This window comes from Eurosta solidaginis, chromosome 1 (genome assembly GCF_040869045.1).
Source record: "Eurosta solidaginis isolate ZX-2024a chromosome 1, ASM4086904v1, whole genome shotgun sequence".
NCBI classification, from domain to species: domain Eukaryota; kingdom Metazoa; phylum Arthropoda; class Insecta; order Diptera; family Tephritidae; genus Eurosta; species Eurosta solidaginis.
Window position 1 is genome coordinate 248,569,725 of NC_090319.1, and position 12,645 is coordinate 248,582,369.

At 43.2% G+C, this 12,645-nt stretch overlaps 1 protein-coding gene across 21 annotated transcripts in view; it reads left to right on the forward strand.

Moving 5' to 3' along the window:
* Positions 1-12,645, forward strand: part of scrib (scribble) — a 696,032-nt gene that overhangs the window by 387,739 nt on the left and 295,648 nt on the right. The window lies entirely within an intron of this gene.

Consider the following 12,645-nt stretch of genomic DNA (forward strand, 5'->3'; position numbering starts at 1 on the left):
TTATCATATCGTAAGCGTTGTTTAAAATTAGTTAGTGATAAGCACAATAAGTATCGAAAAAAAAAATTAGTTCGCAAAATGACCCACCCAAGACTAGAAAAAAGCTACACAATAGAGTTGCCAATTGTACCGGCAATGCCAAAAATGTATTTAAGGCGCTGTGAACTTAAAATTATTTATATTTCCTGTACTGAATAAGCGCAGCCGAATTCACAAGAAAAACTTAGAAGCAACGTCTCACTATGGCATATCGGCCAAAAATCCTGAGAAAACTGTGCAGTTTTTGTTCTTTTGCGCTGTATTTAAAAGTGTTTTGTCTGTAAATATAGCTGCGTTTATCGAAAGAAAGATATGCAATATTGCGTGAGTCATTATTGCAACATAATGGCTTTCGTTACCCTGGATACAAGCAAATTACTCAAGCCGAGAGAGAAGATAAGACAATAAGTTTTACAAATTATTAGCATTATTTATGCTCATATAAGCATGGATATGCATAAATATTCATTATTTATTTACCTATGTTAATTACCTTTCAACAAAATTTTATCAACTTATTAGTTCTTGTCCGTATGGCCAAACTTTTCTGGAGGGACCCGACATCAAGTTTGGTAAAACGGGTTTGCCACGTTTTTTTTTTCTCGGACGTTGTGGCAGCACACTGCCCTCAAGTGGCCCGACGAAACCAGGCTAATCTTGTTCATTGTTTTTTTTTCTTTAATACATAATTTTTTTTATTCTAATTCTTTTTTATGTTTTATTTATAATTTTTATTGTTGCCGAGTCGTTGAGAGGCAGTGGCTTCTTAAACGCCGATATCCAAAACTGCTAAGCTACAGAGAAACTCATCAGCTGAGAAATATAGATTCACAAATACAATAGACTAAAAGTATACATATAACTTTTTTATTATTAAGAGAAGATATAACCGTTCCATTTAATAGTTTAGCCATTTCTCTACAACTTGCAAGGGTAGGAAGATTTATCAGTTTTAACCGATTAGTGTAAGGAGGAAGATTATGCAAGGAGTCCCATTGAAGATTTCTCAAGGCGAAAAGTAAAAACTGTTTTTGCATTGATTCTAGCCTATCCACATGAACTTTATAACGCGGATTCCAAATTATGAATCTATATTCTAATATCGGCCTCACCAATGATGTACTTCTAGCGATACAGTTCTCACTATATTTTTACTTCAGAGTCCAATATCGCTCTGGTGACCGCAACTGAGCCCTTTTGGGAAGATTCAAGTTTTTGCTAACATAATGTATGTACATTGCTAGGTTAGGTTAGGTTAGGTTAGAGTGGCCACCGGTGCGAGCACCAGTAGGTTAGGTTAGGTTGAACTGGCCGGTCCACGAGGACCTCACATAGACTGACTAAGTCCGTAGTGTTACCAGAAGTTTGTTTTAACGACCAAACTGAAAAACCCTATCAAAAACCAGGACCTATGTTATAAAATAACTCCGCACTCTTAGCAAATACTAGAAGCTTCCTAGGATTTAAGCCACTTTCTGCTTCTGGACCTGACAGCTGTATCACTCCTAATAGCTGAAGTCTTAGCCTGGCAAGCGCAGGGCAAGAGCACAGAACGTGCTCGATCCCTTCCTGCTCCAGCCCGCACTTCCTACATCTGCTATCACTGACCAAGGCTAATTTAAAGGCATGTGACGCCAGAAGGCAGTGTCCAGTCAGAATACCCGTCATGAGTCCACAGTCCTCTCTTTTTAATGATAGAAGCAACTGTGTTACTCTAAGGTTGTAAGACCTGCAGATCATCTTCGACACTTTACAGCCCCGCGCTTGAACCCACGCCTTTCCTGCTTGGTCGATCATGTGCACCTCTCGCCTTCGCTTAATTTCGCCCAGTCTAAGTGGGACGTCTACGGAGCAAGCTTCAAGGGATGCGCCCTTTTTGGCTAATTCATCTGCCTTTTCGTTCCCATCTATTCCCATATGCCCTGGGACCCAATATAGATGTATGTTTCTCCCTGTCCCGATTCTCTCCAGGGACTGCTTACACTCTAACACGCATTTAAATGCTGTGGTATGCGAGATTATTGCCTTAATTGCTGCTTGACTGTCAATATAAAAGTTAACACGATTGCAACTTGGGCTATTTTCTTCCAGGGTTTCTACTGCTTTGGTTACGGCTACTACTTCCGCTTGTAAAACACTACAGTAATCCGGCGGTCTGTAGGATCTGTTTATTTGCGGATCAGCACAGTATACCGCAGACCCTACTCCTTCCACTACTTTGGAACCATCTGTGTACACATGTATCGCCTCGTCCGCCATTTGAGCACCCTTGCGCCAACCGTCCACCTCTATTGTGGCCTTAAGATCGCCCTCGAGGCGCAGATAGGGAATCAGGTAGTCTGTTCGTCTTGTGATTGATGATGCTATACTACTATGGCCGTATGGTCGGCTCTCAAGCTGCCCCGAGGCACCGAGCCTGATTGCAGCTGTTAACGCTATGTTTTTTGCTACCAGGTCTACAGGTGGAATGTGCAGAATGGCATACAGTGCAGCTGTCGGTGTTGTTTTCAGGACTCCCGTAATTCTAAGCATTGATAGTCTGCATACCCCCTCTAATTTTTTGAGGTAGGTTGCTTTTTGTGTGGCTTTCCACCAAACAAGAACTCCATGGTATAGGATAGGGCTTAAAATCGCTGTAAAAACCCAATGGGAAAGAGAGGGCGATAACCCCACGTACACCCCTGCGTTCTTTTACATGCAAAAAGTGCCGTTGAAGCCTTCTACACCCTCTCCTCCACGTTGAGCTTCCATGACAGCTTACTGTCTAGGATGATTCCTAGATACTTTGTGCAAGGTTTCTCATGTAGGGTCACCACTCCTAACTTAGGGCTGATCCAGTTTGGGACCTTGTACCTCTTTGTAAACAAGACCATATCCGTCTTATCCGCGTTGACTTTCAACCCGACATTTGATGCCCAGGTATGCATATCCCGAAGCGCCCGATCCATCAAAGAGCTAATCGTTGGAAGGCACTTTCCACTTATGACAATTGCAACGTCATGGCGTAAGCCGTAAGTTTTACGGGTCCCTCATAAAATCGCCTGAGCAGTTGGTTGATGACCAGCGTCCACAGCAGAGGTGATAGCACCCCTCCCTGCGGCGTTCCCCTGTCCCCTGATTTCGTGGCCTCGTACAATCCCTATTGTGATGTAATCTTACTGCAATTTAACATGCAGCCGATCCATCTGGTTAAGGCTGGATGTACTTTAATGTAATTAAGACCATCCATAATCGCCCATTTAGAGACATTATTGAAAGCCCCGGGAATGTCTAAGAAGACTCCTAGAGCATATTCCAGGGCTTTATCTACGCTTATTACCACCCTATGCAATGCGGTGTCTACCGACTTGCCTTTGGTGTACGCATATTGTGTTGTGGAGAGCAGCTTTTCATCCACGTTGGACTTTATGTACACATCTATCAGCCTCTCAAAGGTTTTGAGCAGAAATGAAGTTAAGCTAATGGGTCTATAATCTTTGGCAACACGTCACCTATCTTTCCCGCCTTTGGTAGGAAAGCTACACGAGAAGTTCGCCAAGAGTGCGGTACATGATTCAGTCTTATGCACCCGTCGAATATTATTTTAAGCCATTCCACGACCGCCTTACTTGAGACTTGTAGCATGGCCGGGAATATACCATCTGGGCACGGCGATTTAAATTTAGAAAACGTCTTCACTGCCCACTCGATCTTGTTATCGGTCACCAAGCCCGGCACTACCCGCTGCGTGATCGAAGTGTGAGTGCGGTCTGCTGGCTCTTCTAAACCATCTCCCGATGGGAAATGTGTATCGAGAAGCACCTCAAGGGATTCCTCACTATTATGTGATCATTCCCCGTTGTCTTTCTTTATTAGTCCCTGGACTATATTTCCCTTTGCTAGGACTTTTCTCAACCGTGCTGTTTCGCTGGAGCACTCTATGTCCGTACAGAAACTTTTCCATGAGATTCTCTTCGTCCTGGAAATTTCACGCTTGTAGATCCCCAGTAGATCCCTGTACTCGTCCCCACCCGCTGCGCTTTCCGCGGTCTTTGCTAACTTAAACATTTCTTTTACCTGTCTTCTTAGAAAACTCAGCTCATTGCTCCACCATGGCGACTTTGCTTTTCCTCTGAATCTTCTTAAAGGGAAAGCTTTGTTATAAGCAGTCATAAGTGTCCTAGTTAGGAATTCATTAGACTCCTCCAGTTCTTCCACATTGGCAACCTCTTTGGGTTGTCCCAGTTTCGTTTCTACCTGTTTCTGGAATTTAGTCCAGTTTGTTGACCTACGGTTTCTATAGGTTCCTCCCTTCTCTACCCTCTTTAGGGGGATGCTGAAGCTGATATACGCATGGTCGGAGAAGGATGGTCTATCAAGAACCATCAAATCATATCTTGATATATCACGTTCGGAGCTCAGTGTAATATCCAAAACATTGCTGGATGTTGGACCAATGTATGTAGGGATATTTCCCATGTTGGCTATCTGCAAATTGGTTTGCAGTTTGTAACAAAATAGAGATTCGCCTCTCTCGTTCGTATCTGCTCCTCCCCAGGCATTGTGGTGCGCATTTGCATCCGCGTCTATGACCAACCGCCCTTTGCGCCCCTCGTCCTGTAGCCTCTTGCACTCCATCGGTGGAACCTCCGCAGCATGGGCCATATAGCAGGATGCCAGGATAAGTGCCTGCTTATTCCTTTGCTCAACGGCCACCACTACGAGGTCTCCAGTAGTGTAACTAGGCAGCATATATGAATGCAGCTGTATCCTTACCATTACTACAGCTCGCACCCTTCCTTCCGTTTGCGCATAGTAAACGCCAAATCCGCGCTCGCTAAGTCCAGGCTTTTGAGGTCCTTTTCGACTTCGCCCACTTCCAGCATGTTCGGATTTTTATCCTCGGGACTTCTTTTCCTGAGCCGCATATAAATTTTGCCTGTACCAAAGGACATTTTTCCAAGCTGCGTGTACAACATATCCTCCGCCTGCTTGTTTATTTGGAAGATGTAGGACTGCCCTTCCTCCGTAGGCCGAGATACAGTAAGTACCTTCCAATCCTGTGTCGGTATGTTCGGATTCTGATTCTGCAAAAGTCGCAGTGTATCCTCCGACTTCATCACGCATGGTATCCATACATTAACTTTTGGTACCGCGGGGATTTGCGCTTTATCCACCACCTCAAACCGCGCGTTCGTGCCTTGACTTTGGAGGTTTGAGACCACTTCCTCCAGCCACCGCAAGCTCGCGACATTGTCGCACGCTATCATCTTCACACCATTATACCATCCCCCCGAATCAAAGGTTGGAAGGGGCTTACTTGGTTGTTCCCGCATCATCTTAAGCATTAAGCTAATAAGTTCCCTTTCTACAGATCTACACCTTTCAGTGGTCATCTGTCCGAAAGGACTGCTATGATCAACCAGCGCCACAGTCAGTGACTGCTTTGCCACATCACTCATCTTCTCGGGAAAGCATTACGCTTAGGTCCAAAAGGTCCCATTGTAATACCACGTGGATCTCTCCCCTACTCAAACCAACAGGTCGGTTCAGCAAATGTCAGGAATTTCGTAGGTTCCAACTTAGCCAAATCACAAGGGAGATCCCAGAGATTCCTTTCTCTTGCGCCAAAGCGCAGGACAGTCGCACAGAAAATGATTGACTGTTTCTATCTCCTCTTCGTCTTTGCAGCTCCTGCAGTAGTCATTATAAGGAGCACCCAGCCGTTGTGCATGCTTCCCGATTGCTATGTGGGCGGTTATAAATCCAACCACCAGAGATATGTCCCTTCTAAAAAGAAGGAGACTTCTTGTACGTCTCGCATCCCATTCAGGCCATACGAGCTTAGTGTGATAGCAGGATACGAGATTGCTCCATCTCACACCCGTTTCCCTAAGGAAAATTCCTTTCAAAGTGAGCTTACAGGGAGCGAGCGGCACGCTCAATCCCTTCTAGGACGACGAAAGCGGAACGGATGTGCAAGTTCGTCAGCCACCTCATTGCCCGGTATTTCCGAGTATCCAGGCACCCATACCAGACTGAGGGAAGTTTGCTCAGATATCTCGTTAAGAGATTTGCGGCACTTCTCCACTATCCTGGACTTACATGTGACCGATCCAAGCGCGTTTAGTGCAGCCTGGCTGCCAGAGTAAATACAAATTTTATTATAGTCGTGAACAGCATTCCTCAGGTGATCAATGGCCTCATTTATAGCAGCCACCTCCGCCTGGAAGACGCTGCATTGATTTGGTAGGCTAAACGATATGTTCCGCCCTAGTTGAGGTCCAAAGACCCCGCTGCCCACCTTCTTATCCAGTTTGGAGCCGTCATTATAAATTCGCAGCCCATCGCTAAGGTCCGGCGGCTCCTTCGACCAATAATCCCTATCCGGGATAACAACCTCATGCGAATCTAGATTCTTAAGGATGGCTGCATGGCAACCACATTATAACTCCCGCAACCGTAGAGCAGAATAGCCGCACATTGCTTGGCCATTAAATGTATTGGCAACACAATAAAAAGAGTATCCAGCGCCTCCGCAGGGGTGGTGCGTAGAGTGCCCGCCACGCAGACGAGAGCACTTCTTTGTACCTTCTGTAATACTCGTAAGTTCGATTTTGTATCTAAGCTCGTCCACCAGACCAAAGCCCCGTATAGAAGGATTGGTCTAACCACAGCAGTGTAGAGCCACAGGGTAATATCCGGCGATAGTCCCTATCTGCGTGCAACAGCTCCCCTACAGTTGTACAGTGCCACCGTTGCTTTCCTCACACGCTCCTGAGCGTTTTCCCTCTAGGATAGTTTCCTATCAAAAAATACTCCTAGGTATTTGGCAGAGTCCCTAAGCGTCAGGGTAGTATCCGCTAGCACCGGCAGCTGCAACGCAGGAATCTTATATTTCCTAGTGAACAAAACCAGTTCAGTTTTGGCTGAATTTACCGATAGACCTTTCCTGGTCCAGTCCTCCACCAGTCTCAGCGTAGTTTGCATTAGATCGCATAGTGTCTGCGGAAACTTCCCGCTAGCTAACAGCGCGAGGTCATCTGCATATGCGATTACCTTGCTACATCCGTCCTTCTCAAGAAGAACCAAGAGCTAATTAAGTGTGGCAACCCATAGAAGTGGAGAAAGTACCCCCCCCCCCCCCCTGGCGGGGTGCCTGTCCGTATGTGCTTCACCACCGTGGAACCAGCTAGGTCGACATGAATCTTTCTTCGCAACAGCAACTGTTGAACGAGTTTCACTAGCCGCGAATCGGCCCCAAGCCGGTTAGTGCATCAGTTATCGCAGAGGGCGTAACGTTGTTAAAGGCTCCCTAAATGTCGAGGAAAGCTATGAGTGTGAATTCCTTGAACGTTAATGATTTCTCGATCTGGGAGACAACTGCGTGCAAGGCTGTCTCCGTGAACTTCTTTTTCATATACGCATGCTGGGATATAGACAAATTTCCCTCCAAAGCCTCCCTTAATGTGGAGTCCATTAACCTCTCGAGTGTCTTCAACTGGAAGGATGTCAGACATATCGGTCTAAAGTCCTTAGGGGTCGTGTGACCAGTCCTTCCAGCTTTTGGTATAAAGGTGACCCTTGAATCGTTCCAACCGTGGAATATGGTTAAGAGCGCAAACTCCTTTGAAGATGTTATACAACCACAAAGAGCTCAGATCGATTGTTTTCTGGAGCTGTACCGGTTCCAATTCATCCGGCCCTGGTGCTTTGAAGGACCAGAGAGCACCTTTCTGAGCCTGGATCCCTCAGACACCGTCTCCATTTCGCTACAAAACTTCCGTCCTCTTCGACGAACTTAGCAGTTTCTTATAATCCGCGAGCATCATTTTGTATGCATCCCATTTTTCGGCCTCCCTGGAGGCTTTAGCAAGATTGAATGCTTTCCGACAAGCCTTGCATAGATTGTCTAGGTCCGCGTTCCACCATGGTGGTTTGGTTTTACCCCTAGATTTCTACCCAGGGCAGGCCTTGTTAAGAGCTTCCCCGCAAGCCTTCGTATACAAGTGAACCATATTATCCAGCTCTGCAGAGTTCTGGAGAATACGAACACTAGATCCTGAGAGCCTCTTTTGAAGCTCCTCTCTATAGATACGCCAATTGGCGTTTTTAGGTTTCTGTGCCAGCCAGTTCTGAGCGCCACCCCGCCAAGGTCGAAGCGAGCAAATCTATGATCCGAAAAGGAGTGGTCTTCAAGCACCATCCAGTTCTTTATCAAGGATTCCCCGCTACCCGAGATCAGGGTGTCTTCTAGAACCTCCTTTCTGCTCCTAGTAACAAACGTGTGTACCGAAGCCCTATTGCAAATCTTAAAGTTATGATAAATAACAAAATCAAAGAGTGACTCACCCCTCTCTTTCGTGTCTCCGCTACCGCACGCTTCGTGGTGCGCATTGGCATCTCCCGCTAGTAATAGTGGATCCTTGGCCTCCCGAGCTATCTTGCAGACTAGCTCCGTCGGAGCCGACATCTCATGGGGAAGTAGAAAGACGCCAGTGTAACATCCATACCACCGACCGTCAACATCAAAGTTGTAGCATCCTCGTCGCTAAACTGGGGAAGAAAAAGAAAATTTATGTTAGATATTAGCAAGATGCAAGCTCTCGGTTTCCCACGTGTGGCACTACTTACCAACGTCAATCCTGCTGCCTTCAGCTCGTACATCTTGTGCCCTACTACCCAAGGCTCCTGGATAAGGGCTATGCCAGCCGCCCACTGGAAAACTGGAGCAGCAGCGCAGCAGATGCTGCTTTACAGTGGTGGTGGTTTATTTGTAGGACTCGCACTAAGCCGAGCCCCGACCACCTCCACCACTGTCGAATCGCCGTCTTCATCAGACATTGGCTCCTCTCCAGTGTAAGCACTGAGTCTGTCCATCGTTTACGGGGAGAGCGAAGACGCGTCCCCGCCCAGCGTGTCATCCGTCGGACTGACCCTGTTAGGTTTTGCGTCCTTTTCCTCCTCGCTCTCCGCTTTTTCAGGCTCTATATCCAGTTTCGGATCATAGGCCGCCTTTAAATCATTGGAGTACACCTTGACCTTCACCGTTTCAAAACCATATTTAATAGCGCCATGCGCAAGATCCAAAAAAGGAAGTGACTCCATGTTGAGCAGGAGTATCGCCTGACCCGTCGCCCTGCTGCTATGCTTCAGCTTCAAGACTCTCCAACCAGAGCAAGGTGGCTCTGGGTTGAAGGTCCAAATGACTTCAAGGACAAGCGTATTGAGCTGAAGCCTAGTGCGGTAAAAATATAATTGGCCCATTATGACAACGTAGGAATGGCAAAAGACGTTTTTGAAGACACTCGTTCGCGTAAATTTTTGTATTGATAGTTCCTATCAAAAAGCAGCAATGACTTATGACCGCATTTACCAATTACTTTCCAGATCAGAACCTTTCTGCCAAACTTTTCTATTTGGATGGTTTTTTTTCCTCCTCTCCAGACTGCGTGCAGTAGAACTGGGTACCTGACAACGTTCTTAGGTCCATTCTAATTAACTTCAATTAGCTACTCGTCTTCCGCAGATTTTTGGTGAAATCTCAAAACTGCTTTAAATTCATTTTAACTTTTTAAAAATATAGTGCGACCAGTCCAAATTTAATGCTCAACAGAAGTTCAGACTTTTCCTTGTGATCCACACGATTTAAGTGTTGAATTGTGTAGTCACTTTCATAAGCTATTGTCGATACAGTTGAACGCATTAAAATCCAATAAGCAAATATATATTTTGTAAAGTGCAATTTTTACTTCCTACTCGTTGGATGAGGATATACATTACCACCAAAAAATTGGCGCGTTATATAAGGCTTATTACGATTGTGTAAAAGGCACACAATATAAGGGCAGCTTTCCTATCCTATTACTATGGTACGAACAGGACCTGTGCGCATCTTGCGCAACCAATATAAAAGCCTCTTATCAAATATCAACAAAAATTAGCTATTATATCAATAAATTAAAACTTACAGCCTGCGCTGCCATCTAGCGTATGTTGGCAACTGCCAGTAATGCAGTGCAAATATTCACAATAGTGCCATAGTAAAAATAGATGTCTTTGTGTGCTCACAATCGTTTATTTTTAACAAATTATTTTAATAAAATAATAGCCCGAATCTCCATCTTTACAACCAAAACTTTATTTATAGATTTGGATTCCAAATAAGAGCGAAAAAGGGACCCGTACATAAAACAGCAATTAGAAATAATATATATTGTAACGAATTTACTGCAATTCCCCTTATTTGCAATCTTTTGCCCACTTTCGTATCTTTAAACTGTTGAATAAATAACGGAAAAATGGCCTTTATTAAAGTACTTCACAATAACACTTATACTTTACAACTAGCTGACTTAATAACCAAACTGATAGCTTAAATGAAACTGACTTTCAAAATAATACTGCTATTGCTCGCTAGATATCGTCTTAATCGAAACTGCTTATAGCGCCTCTACCGCTGTTGCTTTTATACTCTGTGATTTCCTTGTGGCATCTTCTAGGCGCTTCCAGAATTTGCTTAGTTGCCGTCATATAATTACAACTACAGATGCACGTATATAGCTTCTCATATGCGTGTATTTGTGAGCGACACTTCAGCAATTACAATTGCGTACTTTTGGGAGCATCTCTTCTCTGCTGCGTGTACGTACATATGTGTAGACATAATGTTTTATTCGTTTATGTACATAATGATTGAATTATTGATGTGAATTCCCGTCACTGCTTAGCATCGGCTTAGAGATAGCAGCACTCCTTAGTTTTGCTAATATTCGTAACAAAATGATTATGTTTGCAAAAGTTGAGGGAAATTATCGTTACCACGAGAATAGGTGTTAAAATCATGCTGAGCGTAACAATAAAAAGCTTCTGAAAAGAAAAACGCAAAAATTGCGCCGGGAAACGATTTTGTAAAGTAAGTCAGATACGCCCTTTTAACAAAACATTATTGACCTTTTCAATAAGTCTCAAGTTGAGAAGTAATATACGTCTGAAATCTCAAATATTGTGTCTCACTGAGGAGCTCCAAATCAAACCGGTATAATTGCAATCGAGAAAACTGAGAAAACGTAACAAAAAAATTTAAGGTCTTGATGCAAATCCAAATTTTTAATCGGAATTTTAATTATTTCCTTAATTTTATGCACAGCCTGGAAGATATTGTAAATTAGAATATGGTTATCTGAAAAATCCGAAAAAAATTGTATGTTCACTTATTGCGTTTTGATATGGAACTCCTCAACTGTAGATTTATGTTTGATATCAACTTGAGAAATAAACATTTCTTTGTTATTGAAATTAGAGAAAATATAAAAAATTAACAAACCGCGTTTTAAGGGAGGGCAGCGGATGCACACTAGTAAATATTGTGATAAAATTCCATTGCCACCCACACAGATCTATAAAACGAATGTATGAACGAAAGGTGTGTTGGAAAGAAAAAAACACAAAAAAAAATTGCAATTACTGGACACTTAGACAGCGAACAACGGAGCAACACTTCAGCTCCGGCTTCTACACCAGTATTACTGTAGGTACCAAGGTTCGAATACCGAAGAGTTAGCTGACGAAGGATTGGGTAATTCCGAAATATGTTCTAGAAACCACCGCCTTGAGTGGTGCTGTAAGTTTTTTTAATATCAATAATAAATTTAAATTTGTATAAAGAAACGAACTTTGTTCTAATCTTATATATACTAAATTTCTTATTTGGTTTAGTGTAGTCTAACTAGACTACTTTGTTATGAAGTGTGTCTGCCATCGGAGCAAGCCGTCTTCGTTTTTTCATAACATGTTTTACTGCTGGGTACATACATATGTTTGCTGCATGGCATGCCGCTGTTCAATGCATCCATGCTTGAGTGCATTTACTACATTTATGTTTGAGAAATTTTGTTTTTCCACTGCTTTCGATTTTTATACCCAGCTGTACTTGTACACAGGGTATTACAACTTTGATTGGATGACGGTTGGTTGTACAGGTTTAAAGGAATGGAGATAGATATGGACTTCCATATATCAAAATCATCAGTATCTAAAAAAATTTCATTAAGTCATGTCCGTCCCTTAACACAAATATTGAGATATCTCCACCAAACTTCGTACACGGTCTTATCTGGACACAGAATAGCTTGGTATTGAAAATTAGCGAAATCGGGCGATAACCACGCCTACTTTTAGATATAGAAATTTAGAAAAATTGAAAAAATGAGATAATTCAAAAACTAATACCGCTAAGCTAATGAAATTAGGTTGGTGGATTGGTATTATGACGCAAAACATAAATTCCTTGCCAAATTATATAAACTGAGTGAAGAAAATCAAAATCGGTTATAGTTTTGTTCTTAGCTCATCCATACCACTACTGAGGTAGAATATCAGTCAAATGTAGTTAAATGTCATAGATTTATTATAAACTTTGTTAAGATTAGACCTTAGGGAAAGTGGATGTAGTATGGTTGAGAAGTGGTATGGTTGAGCTAAGAACCAAACTTAAACAAATTTTTGAAATGGGCGTGACCAGCTCCTTTTTTTATTACTCCTATCAAAATACTTTTAATGCCATAAGTCGAACAAAAATCTTCCAATCCGAACGAACATTTTTTTTCATAGCTGGCATAAACATTT